The sequence below is a fragment of the Protomyctophum parallelum genome (assembly GCF_964188405.1).
Source record: "Protomyctophum parallelum genome assembly, chromosome: 6".
Classification (NCBI taxonomy): Eukaryota; Metazoa; Chordata; class Actinopteri; order Myctophiformes; family Myctophidae; genus Protomyctophum; species Protomyctophum parallelum.
In genome coordinates, this window is record NC_139701.1 from 23,776,656 (window position 1) to 23,794,607 (window position 17,952).

At 41.9% G+C, this 17,952-nt stretch overlaps 1 protein-coding gene across 1 annotated transcript in view; it reads left to right on the top strand.

The window, feature by feature from the left end:
* The first annotated feature begins 814 nt into the window (after positions 1-814).
* Positions 815-17,952, top strand: part of gng12b (guanine nucleotide binding protein (G protein), gamma 12b) — a 35,960-nt gene continuing 18,822 nt past the window's right edge. Inside the window, exon 1 of the mRNA XM_083766903.1 lies at positions 815-1,005. The gene's annotated coding sequence lies outside the window, so the exon portion shown is untranslated. The remainder of the gene's footprint in view (positions 1,006-17,952) is intronic.

A 17,952-nucleotide genomic window follows, 5' to 3' on the forward strand; every position in this document is an offset into this window, starting at 1 on the left:
TCCGGCAGCCGAAAGGCTTCTTTTGTTTAGTGGGAAATTTGGTAAAATAGTATTTTTTTTTATTGGCCTATATAATATATACATAAATTCATGAATCCACTTGCTGACCGGCTGTTGGTATTGGGCAATTTGTTTTATAGGGGTTTCTTGTGACCCTACCATTAACGTCCTATGGCAGGCAAAAATTTCAAACTTCCCTTATGCTTTAAGTAGCATCATGATTCTGAATACATTTCAAGCATTAGTTTTGCACAAAATACACTCATTGGGCTAAAACAGCCATAGCCACTTGTGCTGACCTCATCACATTTTGTGCTGATCTCATCACATTTGTCATGACGTCTATGGCCGTTTTTTAGCCCAAGGAGTGTTTTTTGTGCAAAACTAATGCTTGGAATGGAATCATGGATTCAAAATAATGAAAACCCCCTAGTTTGACATGTCACATGCTACTTAAAGTATAAGGAAAGTTTGACATTTTTGCCTGCCATAGGATGGTAGGGTCACAAGAAACCCCTATAAAGCCGGCCAGCAAGTGGATTTGTGAATGTATGTATATAGACAATATTTTAGGCCAATAAAAAAGACTATATACCAAATTTCCCACCCGTCCACCCCATCTGCCGGACTAGTGAGAAAGGTTATCTGGATTCTGGACTCGTTGGTTGGTTGCAACTTGCAATGGTTTGCCAGACCGACAGAGGACGCCCTTGCACCTCTATTTTACCAAATTAAACGCATTCGCCTTCATTCAATAGATGAGGGATTGAGAGTAGACTGAAAGGTTGCCCACGTCTTCAGTTGGTCTGGTCACCAAGTGCAGCGGAGCTGAACAGCATCCGACCAGGCAGGAGGACTGGACTTTAATACTTTGTTATTGTTACAAACCGTTGTAACTTGTCTTGTAAGCTTGAGCTAAAGTCGTAGCACAATCATTTTCAGAGCGGGTTTCCATCCTCTCGTCAGAAACGTAACGTCTCTGCTGGATCCAAACGAAACGGACAGGTGAGTTGAATTTGAAATGTGATGGAGTAGGGCAGGCATTGCTATCGCATTCACTCAGGTGCACCTGGCGTGACTGAGTAGACAGGTAGCGGCCGCCTACTGCTATCGTATTCACATAATTATTGACAAACTCTTCCATGACTTCTCAGTGTCACAGAGCGCAGGTAGCCCCGAACAGCTGGCATCTGTCCAGCACAGCAGCAGCGCTGCACGGCTGTGGTCAAGTAGGCCGCCTATCAATGCAAAAATAGCACGGTTGTTCTCTGTAAGTTGGCCGAATTGTCTCCGTTGAAGATATAAGATTTAATTGCATTGATTGGAACTTGAGTTTGTTTTGTTAGATTATGTGAGGAATCGAAATGTGGATGTTTTTGTCATTGTTAGACCAATTCAATCTGTTGCTATTTAACTAGCCCCGAGTTGGGGCTAAATTTAACCAACATAGCAAGTCTCCTCTTGGTCCGGAATCATGATGAATAACATTAGTTTTCCCTGAACATAAGTGCAGGCAGACTGGGCACTGCCCAAAATACAATTTACCAGCTATGTGTGAGGCTGTGAGCACTTCGAGATTATCTATGTTCAAATTGCATTAACCCTGCGTTGTGCCTTCTCAATGCTCAATGTATTTTATTTTTGTCTCTCACTCATCCATTTAAATTGTCTAATGTTACAATGTTACAATAGTCTTTAAAGCATCACTTGGTATGTTAAACAGTTTTGAGTTATGATTAATCTGACTTGGATCTTGATATGGATTGAGTTCAGCTGAGGTGGTTTGAGCTGCTTTTGGTCACTATAGCGCCAAACTAAACATGGCTAAAACTACTATTTATATCCAAGGGCATTAAGTGAGACATATTTAAATAACGTGGTGTTGATCCATCAACACCTTATTCAACACACTGATGTGTTCGAAAAAGTAGTGCTGGGCAAAATATTGATATTATTGATATCATGATATGAGACTGAATATTGTCATTGTTTTATATTCCAAAATTGTAAAAAAAAAAAAGGCAACCCTATTAATGCGCTCAGGTGGTGCAGGGGGTAAAGTAACTGCAGAGCACACCCACCACAGAGTCTCTAGGGCTTCAAATCCACCGTGGTGCATCTGGCTTGCTACATATATGAACACAATGTTCGATGGAGGGAAGGTGACGGGGAGCCAGGGGAGGGTGATTTTTGTCACCCTACTACTGGCTGGGGTGGCACCTGTCAGCAGGGATTGTTGAACGGGAGTGTTGTGATTTAAGGGCGACCATCTATAAGGCCTCTAGAAGTCTCCATCTAAACCTTGGGGTGGTGGGTGATGATCCGTCGTGTTGCAGCCAGGTGCAAAAGAACATGTGCCAACACACAGCAATGCATTACACATACATTCTAGAGTTTATTACACACACACACACACACACACACACACACACACACACACACACACACACACACACACACACACACACACACACACACACACACACACACACACACACACACACAGTAAGAACAGTGGATCTATGTCATGAGGTCCCAAGCAGATTATGGAAACATAGATAAGAACAGAATGAGCGGAAACTAGTATGCATCTCATATCATATTGCACATACAGTCAGTCCCTCTGATACAGTAGACAATCATCATGTCATGGTTATCAATATGCTTATGCAGATAAATGTTTTGTCACTGAGTCCGGCAGCTGAGGCCATATCATAACAGGGAGTAGGATGCCGGTGTTCTATCCTCCTTGTGGGAGCTCCTCACTGGCAGGTGAGCCAGTATAGGGTACAAGAGCATATTATTTGGTAAAAATGTAGTGATATTACATTTCTTCCAAAATGCCCTGCCCTATGAACAAGGCAGTCACAGACTACAGTGGTTAATGGTAACTGGTCTTCGGAATCATGCATCCCTGCTGAGTCTATGTTCAAATCTGACTCGTGACTCCTGTGCCCTGTCTCCCTCAGAGCTTTTCCTGAGTGAAGCAGAAAACAGTGAGGAGAGTGGTCTGACCAGTGCAAGTCTGTTTATTAACGTAACCTGCCTGTTCTTTTTCTTCTTAACACTTAGGGCTCCATTTTCGTCACCGCTAAACCCCTTATCCCTAAACCTCTTTGCCTTTTTTTTTACTATTTTGAAAAACATTTTTGAATAGTTCAACTAGCCAATCTACATTGACACGTTGTGAGCTTGTAGACTGGCCATTTAAACTATTCTAAAATGTTTTGCAAAATAGTAAAAAAAATAAAAAATAAAGGCAAAGAAGTTTAGGGATAAGGGGTTTAGCGGAGCCCTTAGCCTGCAAGCATTTATTGAAAAATTAGGATCTAATTCACTTATTTTGAAAATCCACATTTCCAGACTTCCGGAAGTAGTCATATCCTAGTAAGTTTAACAGGTCTCGTTCAACTGTTGTTTACAAGATGGATCTATGCCGGGGCACTGGAGGCCTCCACAGCGTCAGCTCTGTGCCATCAAAGAAACGTTGTTTTGACCAAAAATGCCATCTGGTACAAGGAATAGGAGATATAGGCGATTGAAAGAAACGGATGGAATGGATTATTATGGCGAGGACGATCTAAAATGGGCGATCCATATAAGGTAAGGTCAATAACGGGTCTAAAGGATTTAGAACAGCAGTTGTAATAGACATTACTGTAGTTAGTAGCAGTACTTGCATGCTCTGCTTGCGCACAAGTAGGCCATGTATGGCCTACTTAAGTGCAAGGCGCAAGTTGGAACCTCGACAGAGTGCATTTCTAGTTGGGTTTGTGTTGACACGAACAGACAAAGCTGGGCTAACGCCCCTCAAAAACACAAAGGCAAAACTGTGATCATTGCATTAAGGTCTGGTCTGATGAGTTTCAGTCAGTAGCAGTGGACCATTGATCTCTCTTCTGCCTTCTTGTCTTCTGCATACCGAGAAGGCTCTTTATCATCTAAGTATCACCTTCGGAAAGTGAATAAACACAAAAATAGCCCCTGCACACACAGAGGTACTAATATCATCAAATCCAGTCCAGTCCAGTGCATTTCAGGAATACCATTCGACAGCCAATGTTCAACATTCAATGTGAGCATTCAGTCGGTCAATCGGTACAGAGACAAAGCACTGAGTCTGAGCGTAAAAATTAGTGTAGAAACAGGATTTCTGACGGCCGTGAAAGCTCCCATTGTCTTTTACCTTAATTGTCATTTACCTGCTATAAATCTGTTTTTAAGTTTGGGAATTATTGACATTTTCACTAACGTTTGGTCTATAAAGATGACACTGTGAAGTGATCAATTTGTGTCCAGTCCCTAACACCCCACTCTGACCACCTGAGTGGGTTTTTGGTGATGACGTGGGGTTGGTCATGTTGCCTGGTTACACTGTGCAGACCGTAGTGTGTGTTAATCTCGTGAGAGTGTAAACCCCCCACCCACCCCCCTTACTCGTCTACTCAAATTCCATGCCTGGCCTCTGGGGAGCTTGTCTTTGCGTCACTAGCCAGGTCACAAAGCCCCTCAGAGAATATAGTTCTCGCCGACACATTTAAATTGCCATCATCATCAAGCCCCCAATGCTTGGCCGACATGACTTGCTTTGGAACAGACAAAAGCCCTGTCAGCCGTCCTCATTAGAAACATAAGTGACAACAGCTATTATGATATTGGCTCAGAATCTGTGGAAAATACCAACAGGCTTGTTCGGTATGCCAGCACCTCACCGGGAAGCCCTAAAGCTTGAATATTAACACTTGATGAAAAGCATTCATGGTGGCTTGTTGTTCTCTGTGGACTTGTTCTCTGTAGATGTTCCCTCTTCAAAATGATAGCATCTGAATTGAAAGGTGAGAACAGAGTGGGCTGATTTGATCATCATTACACTAGTATGTTTTAGTATGTTATTAGTACTAAACATTGAAAAAAGTGTTGCGTTCCAACGGCAGGTCGTTTGGTACGAGTTTTCCAAAAGGGACAGTTATTTCCCAGGGTAATATGATGATATGAATTGATATTCCTTCATAGGCTACGACTGTGTCACGCACCAAAAATTGCAGGTCTTCAAGTTCATTTCACATTGTGGATGTGACATGTGAGCTTGTAGATCAGATATTTGTGGCACGCAACACTGGTGTACGACAAACTATAAATCTGGCTTTAAGAGTTCATCCTCACAGTACATTTTAACAGCGGGCGACAGACAGGCAAATGGAAGTGCATTATTTGTCTATGGGACCCGGCGACTACCGGCGATAGCTGGCGAACAGGCGATGGTCGAAAAGTGGGTGGAGGAACGTTGCCCGAAAAGATACAAATAATTCATCTTTTCGGGCGATGTGTCGGCCGATGCTCGCCCGCTGTTAAAACGCACTGTCAAGTCACGAAGGTGGGTAGAGGCGGGGGCATTCCCCTAATGTTTTTTTTGTGTTTTATTTTTTTGTTCGGTCTGGTGGACAGGGATGGGGTGATCACGTCACAAGATGTGGGTTGCCTGGACAACTGAGTGGCATTGACGGAATTAAGGCACAGCGTCTGTCCTCATCCATGTTATTGGGTTAGCAGGATGCTGCCGATTTATTCACACTGGCACCCAGCACGATAGCTAGCACTGGTCTCTGTAAACACCCGTCATCACATGTTAATAGTCTGCCCGTGCGCTAATGGCAGGCAAATGAAGTTCAGCCACATACTGTATGTTCTGATAATGACATTCTTGATTTGTGTCACAAACTGATTAGAATGAATAGAACACAGCTGGCCTGAAAACAGCATTCACTGCATCTGGAGTGAATTGCAGGCTCTTTATGTGCTAGAAATGTCACATTCTAAATATAGAGTCCATTTCATTTTTTGTTCTGCAGGGAGCTCTTAGAAATGCCAGAAGCTACAGAGTGACATATGTTATGTGTCTCACCCAGTGAGAGGTACCTGGAAATTGCTTTGTGGACTGAATGCTCTTGAAAGGACTTACTCCCCTGGGAGTGGTTTGTGTGTCATTTTGGAGAGAATGAAGAACACATGTTATTCTTGGAGTCTGTCATCCATTTGACGTATAGGCAGGGTGTGTAGTTTCTATTCACACAGTCCAAGAATGTATCTTCACTTTTATATAATTCCCTTTAATTGATTTTGGTAATTCAGTTTAGATTTATTTATCTTCTTTATTGCGACCTTCGGTCACAGTTAACTATGGAATCGTGCATTTCCTGTCAGTTAGTGTTTTGGTCGGGCACCATATATGGTGCCAAGGTCTCGTGACATCAGGTGACATCATCAGGGATGGAGATGTCGCAGTTAAGTCCATATATGGGGATCCCTGATGTCATCAATATTGGCCAGCAACTCTACATCTGACCTCAAACCCTTAGATATTCATATATATCAGAACCTGTTCTGACATTCCATATGTTGATCCTTCCCCATCCATCCTTCCTCTTCGATGTCTTCCTTTTGACTTATACCTGTCCATTCAAATTTCAAACTCTAGACGGGCCTGCCCCAAAGTTATTAGCCCAGCAGCCGGCAAAAACTAGAGTTCTCAACGGGCCCGAAAATTAAGGCCCGGCCCTACCTGGGCCCTCATCAAACCCTGTACACTCAAGAGAATGTCCCCGCTACCACCTTTAGATCTCCATATACTATGGAGCTGACTTGTTCTGACATTCCATTATGTTGATCTGACCTCATCAAACCCTGTACTCCTTATATGGCCAGTACAGAATTGTGTTGATCTGACCCCCCATGCCAAAGCACCAGCGCTCATCCAGCAGTCTGCCATCAATGAGGCAGATGTGTGCACGCAACCTCAAGGTCAGGCGTCTTACTGGTTTAATTAACACTGGGCGGTGTTAAAGCTCTGAATTAGTTACATTAATTAAACCAATCAGTGTCAATTTCCATTCCCTTTTAAAGAAGCTATGTGCAGCTCGGTGCACTTGGTATTTAGATGGGGTTTTTTGTTTTCGTTTTTGCTGTGGGAAAGTTAATACTCATTCTCAGAGTTATGTTAATCTTTATTTAAAACCAACAATTAAAGCTGTGCGTCCAAGCCAGGATATAATTCTTACAATATGAGAGGTATTATGAAGAGATATTCTATCAATGTTTGTAAATGCATCAAAGATGCAAATATAATCAATTTCTAATGGATGAAGTATTGGCCTGGAAGAGAGGTCATCAGGTGGTCTCCAACCTTCTTAGAGTGTTTCAACCCTCAACCACTACACTCTCCAGTTGGCGGGTCAGCAGTGATTGGCCACTGCAAGTCCGTGCAATACCATAATAATAAACTCCATAATGTGGAAAAGAGATAACATACTGTACAAATAGGCCAAGAGTAAAACTCTCTCTCTCTCTCTCTCTCTCTCTCTCCAGTACATGTAGGCTGCTCATAGATCCTTATATATACTGTATGTATATGCCTTTTTCATACTTTGTCAATATTTGAACTATTGATACTTTCGAGGCATTATGCTGCCTCAGCACATCGCTTGCTCCTCTTGGCATGATGTCCTTGTGGTCAACATGTAATTAAGCTCACCCTTTGGTGCGATGTCACAGAGTCCATGAAAATGTGGACCATGTCGTGACGTGTTAGCGCAACAGAATATTTATAGACTTTATCTGAGCCTACATATCCTCTGTGGGCTCCAGAATAATACACACCAACACAGTTGCACTACAGTACCTCCCTGCAAGTGCATCTCCAAGGTGTGTTTTCACAATCCAGGGAATATATCTCCTGAAACTTGACATCCCTATTTTGGGCATCAGCAAGGATTTTCACAAAATAATTAACAATTTTAAGACATTTCAGAAAGGTTTTAAACATTTTCAGAAAAATAAAAAAGAGTTATATCAAATGGTCTGCCAGGAGTCGAACCAGAGGTTATAACTTATAATGCTACATATTGGCATCAGAGCCTATGTGGTATGCACCTTGCCACCTTAACCATTCGGCTATCGGGTCACCCCAAACATTGTCTGACAATTTAAAAAATAGCAGATCTACATGCTTGTGAGCTTATAGTATTATACATTGGCTATATTTGCTATTTTTGAAAATAGGGCTGAAATTGGTTAATTACTTTTCTTTCTCAATTTCCCTTTCACCCCTGAGGCGGTTAGGGTACATAGCCTCCCCGTGAGACTTAATGAGCACCCATTTGCAGTCTGGTCTTTGGGAGTCTTTTAGCTATATACTTTTACTTAGTCGCAAATCAGTTATTGTCATAGTAGACAGCCATTCGAAAGCTTAGAGCTGTCTAAAGCAGGCAAGTCATGTAATGAGCACTTCTAATTAATGTTGGCTCTGTTCAGATGACAACACCCTTTAATGTGTATGTTACCCGAGAGGGCAGCTACTTTGGCGGCCTTAACTTTGCTGCGAGTGAGGCTTTGGATAAAAAGATATGCAATACAACTCCTTGGTACAGTAGGATTACTGCTAACCATGCAAATATTGTATAATGCAGCTACGTACATATATAGACGTCTGGGTCTATATTATAGGGAAGGTAGTTGCCATGTGGTTACAGTGCTGTTTACACCGACATTCCCCACCAACCCACACCAAGATTGGACTGCACCTCTGGCAAATTATATGCCGGACAAGGAAGTAAGAGGTTGCTTAGGAACGGGAGACACGATGTGTAATAAAACATCTTTGGTTTCAGCTTTGTAAAATAACAGGCCCCTCACTGTCCGCACTGGTTCTTAACAGCAGGCCCGGGGACCACCAGTGATATCAGCCAGCTATTTCAATTTTGGGATTTAACATCAAATAGCCTAGGGCTAGGCTTTTAGCAATAAGACAGAAATGGAAAATGAAGTTTTGTCTGTGTTACCAGTGTTAGTGTGAACCAGCGTACCACTGTATATTCAAAACAGTTGACTGGTTTATAAACCCATATTCACACTGGCACTTGTACAAAAGCCCCTAGCAAATTGACATTCATTTGAGACCAAAATGTTGAATCTGTAAGTTTGCTTTTATAGCCTTTTGTTTTTCCTACCATTGTGTGGACTGTATACGGAGAACGCCAAATCCCTCTTTGAGCATGTATTGAGAATGATGAAAGTGGAAAGTGGTAGTATTTGGGGGTCAGACAGTTCCGCTGGCCAGACAGCCAATGTCAGCCATGTTTCAGATGTCCATGACCGTTTATTTGTCTGTTGCCAGGCATTGCATAGCCTGATTTATACGTTGTCGTACGACGGTGACACAAATTAAGGTGACAGTGACGTCGGAGTATAAATTATGCATCAGCCACATACATATGGCTTTCCTGCAGTAGGCACACCCTACTGGCTTTATAGCCAGTAGATAAAGGCTGACTCTCAGCCTTATATGTTTCCATAACAATGGAATACTTTATACATGTGCTGTCTGCACACGAATCATTATTGAAGCTGAATTAATTAGAATGAACTGAATGAGTACTTTGACTTTCCTGCTTCATCCGATGTTGTGGGCTTATACCTGTGCTCAAGTCTCCTCTGAAATGTCTTCACCAGAAGGTTGTGATGACCCAGCCTTATATGTTTACTTAAATCCCTTGCAGGTTACATCTTTTAGCAGTTGAATTGCTGCCAGTCACTCATCTGCTTATATAAGTCACTATTTAGGCTAATTGTCGCCCTGTCTCTTAGCAACCCCTACACTTCCCTGACCAAAGCCATCTGTAACATCATACAGCAACATTTTGAGTCGAGTAGGGTCCCTTTCGAAGGCAGTGTAGCAACCGATGTAGCAACATGCTGCTCATTAAGCACTCACTTTGATATATGAGTTTACTTTGCTGTACTGTAAGGAATGTTCTTGTATGTAATAATCTCTTCCTTGGGTGCTACAGTATTAACTTTGCTACATCATAGATCACTCTATAAATTGGAATACTGGCTGCCTAGCTCAAGGCTGGCTCATTTGAGGCTATTCAACTCAAATGGCTCAATTACATACTTTGCAAGTTGCTCTGGATAAGAAATTATAATTAAAAGTGATATATAGACCCACGATGCCCTGGCGTGCTGCCCAGTCCTTAGACCAATGAGTCAATCTGTCTATGTTGAGCACGCACAAACATATTGCATCTGCTGTGAAACGTCTTCTGCATTCTATATCGGAACATGTTGTTTCTATCAAAAGTATAGGCCTAAAAACCACACAGGATTCTTAGACCACGGGCGTAAACATTGTACTGGTTCCCCAGGAATGTGTTAAAGCATGCTGGTCGTCTGACTAACCAGCTGACGGGCAACGATGGCCGCCAACACCCACCACAGTACAGCACCAACCGTGGTCACCAGCTCCCCAGGATGACCAAGAATAGTTGGAATGTAATATATGCTGTGGTTTGGTGATACTCAGATCAGTGCATTCCTATCCAGGCATTCATCAAACACATTAGACCAGGGGTTCTAAAACCCCTGGTTTTTCCACGTCAATGACGCCAATGTATTTAGCCACGGACCCCTGTCACCCCATCTGAAAATATTATGTGCCAGGAACTCTCATACAAGATCTGTGTAGTTAAAATGTTTCAAAGTGTTATTAAAATACCTGATGTACAAGCCCACACGTTGTGAACTTGTAGATTGATTGATTGAAATTGATTGATTGAAAATTGTATTAACAGTTTGTAGAATGGGTACATATAGTTCAATACAAAATCTGCTACGAGGATAAATCCAGAAAAAGCAACTAAGACTTGTTTACATTAGGGTCCTGTAGATCTTCGATTTTCAAATGGCCGATGCATACAGGGCTAAAGTGGTTAAACTGATTTTGACACTATATTAACACATTTTTCTTCAAAAACGCCTGAAGGTCCCCAGACCCCACTTTGAGAACCACTGCATTAAGACTGTCTGTGGGGAGGCTGTGCTTGCAGGCTAGTTGGTTGTCCCCTCCTGGGAGGACTAATCACTGGTAAAGTAAGCATGGTGACTGTCTTTGTCCAAAGCTCTGGTCCACAAGACCTAACCATTCCCTCTGTTTACGTAAATCATTTTTGTTACCTGTAATTAATTGATGAGAGTATGATCAAAGGAAGGTGGTTCCTTCTAGTTCTACAATCAATGGTGTAACAATACAATCCTGGGTGTTCACTTGAATTTGAGAGTGCAAAGATAGGCTGTAACCATTTTGCTCTCGCAAATGCAAATCCTTTAACACGCAGGATTGATTTTATTGTACATATTTTTCTAATAGCTTTCACCCACTCGCTCAACAATCCTTATATACATATTCACTGGCGTGTGTGTGTGTGTGTGTGGGGGGGGGTGGGGGGGGGCTGTGTACTGTACACACATAATGTGACTTTCATTTGACTACATTATTTGACTATTACCTCAGTTGAAATGCTTGCTTGTCACTCAGCTACAGCTATTATTACCACAGCCCATACTGTAATTGAAAGAGGGCATAATCAAGTTTCAAACAAGTTCTCTCTGTACGATGCTGCCCTCTGCTGACAGAAATCAAATGAAAGTTAGCTACCTATACTAGTATACATGTTTTTCCTGCTTTCCAAAGTGTACTGTCAACTCAAAATATATACTCTAAGGTGTGACAGACAATTTGTGTGCGTTCAATGGACATGATAAACTGAAACAGCTTGCTGGTAGCTCAATTTGTCTGGCTTAGTGACTTTTGCTGCCATAATTCATTGGGTGCATGATGTTATGTTTGGTATACTGTTTTATATAAGCATATGGGGTTATTCTAGTTAATGTATAGTGTACAAAAGCCAAAACAAAATTCAGATTCTAAATTTACATATAAGTTACAAGGAACCTGAATTAGAAACACTGTTTTACTGTGATGCATTTTTTTCATCCAAATGATGGCAGTGTAGGACACCATATCCATCCCATGGCCAAAGAAATCCATTTACAGTTTACAGCATATCTGCCCCCGATTTAGTTTACTGACATTATTATGCTAAACCAATTCCCTTTTCTTCATAACCTGTGTGATAGAATAGGACAGTTTTTTGGCATGAACAGGTGGCTGTTTGCATCTGAATTTGCATCAATGTGTTCCATAGTATTCCATAATTGTATTCTAGTATTTCATAATATACTGGAGAATGTTAAGCTGTAAAAGGCTGAAGGCTGTGTGATAAATAAACCAATTAAACCACTTAAGTTGACCCATGTATAGTTTAAACAGGGCTGGATTAGCACCTCTGAGGGCCCCAGGGCCCTGAAGCTTCCAGGGCTCGGAAGGCCCCCCTTCACATGCACGTGCACGTGCGAACCCATGTGAAGTGCATGCACGCAGAATATTGCTCATTCTCACCAACATCGACATAGACACCATTTATTTCATTTGGATTAATGGGGGAAAGTTCTGTGGAGCCAAAAAAATAAAGGGGGAAAACATTTAGTTGAAAAAGATCCACAGCCCCACTCCCAGTGCCAGGTGTCTCACAAAGGCTCCTTTTCTCCAGGGGGGCAGGTGTGATGATAATTGATTGCAGAGCCTCGGCAGGAACAGACACTGTACTCTCTGTTAGGCAGTCTGCAGTCTATTTTCTTTAAAAACAATTAATTATTTCTTTATGAAATAATAGTGTATAAGTGTATCATCTTACAACATCGAGAAGGGAATTCTAACGCATGTTGCTATGATTAGGTGATGTAATGATGATGTAAAACAAACGGTGACAAAACAAACATTTCATTCTCTTTATTGTTAATGGCGTTTTTAAAACAAACTAAAAACAAACATTAAACCTGTATATAGGAGGGGCTAGCGCCCCTCAAAAATAAGGGTTCAGAGAGTTTACGCTAATCAATAGTTCATACTTCATATAGTTGTATCAGTTCAACGAGTTCAGTTCAATGAAAAAAGGAATGTGAGATCTATTATTGTGTTTACCTGAGGGTCATCATAATCTCGCAAGTTATCTCTGGTGTCTGAAAGGCCTGATTGTTGTGATCATTACATAATGGAATGGTTTCTGTGAACAATGCATTCTGAACAACACAGACTGTGGTATAAGTGTCAGTGGGTGAAAGCAAAGTTTCTATGGAACTTGACTCGTTTTAAGTATTTATGTTATGGCTGTATACATTTACCCCATTGTTGTTTACCTCAAGGGAAGACATAGACTTGTCTTCCACCCTATTGCATAAGCATCCGTTCACCCACTCCTTCATTTCCTGAGCAAACTCCTCCATCTCCCACACTCCTCATCCTGGTTAGCAAATGCCTGGCAGGAGTGGCTCTTGCAGGAAGTAATGTGGTTAAAAAGAATGTATTCGCCTGTTCTGATGTCTTGCAATCAAGTCCATGAGCCAACACTTTGGTTTTGTCTTTTAACAGGGTGGAAATACAGCGGGGGGATCTTTGCTTCTGCCATGTGCAGCTGAGCACCTTCCTTAGAACTAGCAGCGTGATTCCAAGCTTCCCTCCTTGTAAACAGTGGGGAAACCTGTTTCATCTGTTAGGCATTCATCAGACACAGATTAGACTGTCTAGAGAGGCTGTGCACGCAGGCTGCTGGCTGTCCTCTCCTGGGAGAACTAATCACGGTGTTTACATGAATCATTTTTGTTAGCTGTAATTGATGAGAGGAAAGAACAAAGGAAAGTGGTATCTGCTAGTTGTGGCTGAGAAATCAATGGTGCAAACCAGTAAAATGGGGTCCATTTTTCCACTAGTCAAATCCTTGTGGTTTCTAAAGCATAATTGTCAAAGTCCCGTCTGATGGACAATTCGACATGCATTTACTATCTAATTTCACAAGTTAACACAAATTAAACAGCCTGCCAATAGCAGAAGTTTGTCTGGCTTTGACACAGTCTATTGTGAGCATGATAGAGCATGATTACTTGATAGACATGGGATGGGGAGTCAGGGTGAGGGGTCAGAGGGATACAGGGCGAGCTGGCTTGTTTTCAAACACAAATGTTTATTATCATAAACTTTTATTTATTTATTACTAGACACATATTAATGCCCAATGGAGCTATAACACCAACCAACATCCAAATGGTGGTTTGTGTGGCTGTTATTATCTATGTACTCTAGCCATTGTTTGATCTTCGGTGTTTACTTTACTTACAGATATCAAGTTGCCTGTTGAAATAGTAAACTAGCAAATCTGTGGCATTCTTATCTTTCCTTGAGTCCATGGCATGGTGTTCTACTGTTGATATCGTAAATGTGTATTATCAATATAGTGTTGTTTAGGGATAGTCCTATCGGTTTATTATAGTGTGTTATTGTGTACTTGTGTAGCATGAATACATGTAGAAGCCAGAACAAAATGTATGAATTTCTTTCTTTAAATGTTCAAGGAAAGCTACTGTTTTACTGTGATACATTTGTTCATCCAATGATGGCAGTATTGGGCAGCATACAGTTTAAAATAGAGCATATCTGCTCCCGAATTTGTTTACTCAGATAATTATTTAAAAAAACATTGCCCTTATCCTTATAATTATTGATTAAAGACACAGTTTTGTGGCATGAACAGGTGGATGGGTTTGTTTGCAACTTAGTATATTAAATATAATATGCTTAATATATTATATTAAGTTTTAAGTATATTAATAAAAGGCTGAACTTAGTTGACCCATCACCCATGCAGTTTAAAGCACAATACTCATATCACCTCTATATTTCTCATGCATTTCAAAGAGAATGGGATGATAGATGATTCTCTTGCTCCAAAGGTACATGCAAAATGTGCTGTCACTAGTTGATCAGTAGAAAACCCCCAAACAGGGTCAATTCTGTCATATGACCTTCCATATTATTGCCCAACCCAATATATTTTAGGACGGAAAGCACAACCTTTTGGAAACACAACTTGGCGCACCATATATTGAATGAAACATTTCTTTTCCTGCACCCCTGTCCACCTTTTGGGTGCCAAGCCACTCATTTGCATGTGTAGAGTGAGAAGATTCCATTTAATTGTAGCAAGATTGAAAAAGATTGTGATGCAAATTGACTACAGAGCCTCTGCGGTTTCTGCACAGTCTGCAGGAACAGACACTATGTTTTACTCATCTGTAGATGAGTAAAACATAGTTTTATATTTTATTTACAGAAGAGGGAGCAAGTATTTTTTTATTTAAATCTAAACTTAAACACAGATTCATATGATTCATTTATTTAATCGAGAGGGTTATATGCATATCAGTTAGTTGATATTTCTCAAGGAGCGGTGTTGGAGTATTGTTCACAAATACAATTTAAAAAAGACCATCCCCAGAGGAAGGTGAGCTCTATTGTTTGTGTTGTTTACCTGGGGCTGATAATCTCCTCAATTATCTGTGGTGTGTGAAAGGCCCGATTGTTGTGACCGTTACGTAATAGGATGGTTTCTGTGAGCAACGCATTCTGAACAACACAGACTGTGGTATAAGTGTCAGTGGGTGAAATCAAAGTCTCTCCCAGGCTAAATGGAACTTGAGTCGCTTGGAGTGTGTTTATTGATGCGCAGTGCATGTACAGTATATGCACTGTATACATTTCGCCTTTATTACTGTCTCACTCAATGGAAGACTTAGCCTTGACTTCCATCCTGTTTCATAAGCATCTGTTCATATATGGGCATCTTCCTACCTCTGCTTTGTTGGCTCGGTTCCGCTACATCCGTTTCCTGAACAACCCTTTCCACCTCCCACACTACTCCTCATGCGGCCAAAGCGGCTTGCAGGCAGGAGCGGCTCTCACACCATTGCAGGAAGTTATGTGGTTAATATTTGTTTGATGGCCTGTTCTGATGTCTTGCAATCACGTCTGTGTGCCAACACTTTGGTTTTGTTTCTGAGCAGGCCAGGGTGGAAATGCTCAGAAGAGGAGGGGGTGCGGGGGGGGGGGGGGGGGGGGGGGGCTCTGCTGCTTCACGTGCAGCTGAGCACCTCCCATTGTGTAATTCCAAGCTTCCGTCTTTCTTGGAAATGGTGGGAAAACCTGTTCTGATTTGCAGGGGATAGTCAGTGTAATGCAGGCATTGGATGCACTCTACCACAGCCAGCCCCTCAAGTAGTGGTGCTCTTTGTTCTAGTCAGTGTGTGCAAACCACAGTATATAGAAGACTTTAGCCTTTAGCATGTGGTTCACTCAAATGCAAGGCCACGCCAACGCCCCACCCTCACCCACACTCACACATGCACAAACCAGCATGCTTCTGGCTACATATGATGTGCAACATGTGGCTTTTAAGAAAGCATTTCAGAGTTCGACAGCAGTGGCTCTCTTTTTCATGTCAAGGACTCTAAGCCAAATGAATAGATTAGCTTCTAGCCGATGAAAATGGTAGTGAAATTAAGCTGTTGCTTAACCCTCCCCTCCCAACACATGCACGCACATTCACATTCACCAGAAGTGCAAAATTCTCTGGGGATGCAAACTGCAGACCTTGTGTGTTTGTGGCTCAGATAGTGCCCCCCCCCCCTCTCCGGGCACTCTTAATTTATGCAGCCCATGCCTGTGATGGCCTGCTACATAATTCTGCACAGCTGTAATACAGTATGGCTTAATGTAGAACAAAGCAGCTTCATCAATCTTAATGCCACAGAGCATAAAAAGTGCCACCACCAGACTGCAGCAGTTGAGACAGAATCTATTTAGGACAGCACTTTTCTCTCTCTCCTTCTAATCACAGCTGAGAGCTCCATTAGCCAGTCTTTTATTGTTTTCATTGCAGCTGAAATTTCTTCTCAAAATGTGTATTCTTCACAACTAATAAAGAAGGATAAACAGTGGCAGAATTGTTAGTATCCATCTGATGCATTTTGATGGACACTCAGGATTTTACAGTATAGATAGATAACATTGTGCCAACTGCACAATGGCAGTGGTGTGAACTGCATTAGAGACCTCGCTGTGTTAACTGGGGAAATGGGCCCCGTGCACTTGTTGCCTCCCTGCAACATGTTATCTAAACACTACAGCAGATCTAGTTCCCAGGAGATCTGATGACAATAACCTGCTGGACCAGGTGATGATTGGACCTCTGTCCATGATTGAAAACCCCTGTGACATTTGATGTTTTCCATTGCTACCTAAAGGTCTTTGCGACCCTGCAAAGCCGTGTGTGTGTGTGTGTGTGTGTGTGTGTGTGTGTGTGTGTGTGTGTGTGTGTGTGTGTGTGTGCGCGTGCGTGTGCGCGTGCGTGTGCGTGTGTGTGTGCGTGCCTGTGTGTTTCAAAAAAAGTTAAACAAGCTTTGTGCGTGCGTGCGTGCATGCATGTGTACCAGATAATTACTATACTTGTGAGGGCCAGATGCGTGTATGTGTGTCAGGGCTTGACATTAAGGCTTGTCCGGTTGTCCGGGACAAGTAATAAATCTTTCCGGACAAGTGCATTAAACTTTTACTTGTCCATTACTCCGTTGGACAAGTGACTCTTGATTTCACTTTTTCTGTGACTCTCCTTTAGCTGCGTACAGAGAAGGAGTAGTCCGCACACAGTCTTTGCTCCAATTGTGTTTATTTTGTTAAAACACCATTAACTCAGTCAGGACACGACGTTCATGAACGGCCTTCATCAGGTGATTTCTCCTATAGCTGCAAACAATATTGTCTGGCACTATTGTGTGGCCTAATAATCACCTTCCCAATATTGTTAATAGCGCTAGAATATCTGTGATCTTACATACATTTCATGTATTCCAAATTCACAGCCATAGATCGGTCACAGACTGACCACGTCAGTGTTTAAACTACACACACAGTACAAACTGCGTGTGTAGTTGTGTACTACTAACCCAGTAATTCATTCCCAAGATTGGAGTCAGATATTGTCTTCTAGTTTCATATCCATTTGAAAGTTCTGGCAGAAAACGTGTGTTAAGTAATATATCGGCACTTTTCCACGAGGAAAAGCTGGAATGGGAACAGTCGATGTTTGGGAAGCACAAATGTATGGGACAGGTGTGTTGCGATTGGTGTGAGGTAATTGATCACACCACCTATTTTGTGTGCCCCGGGCCCAT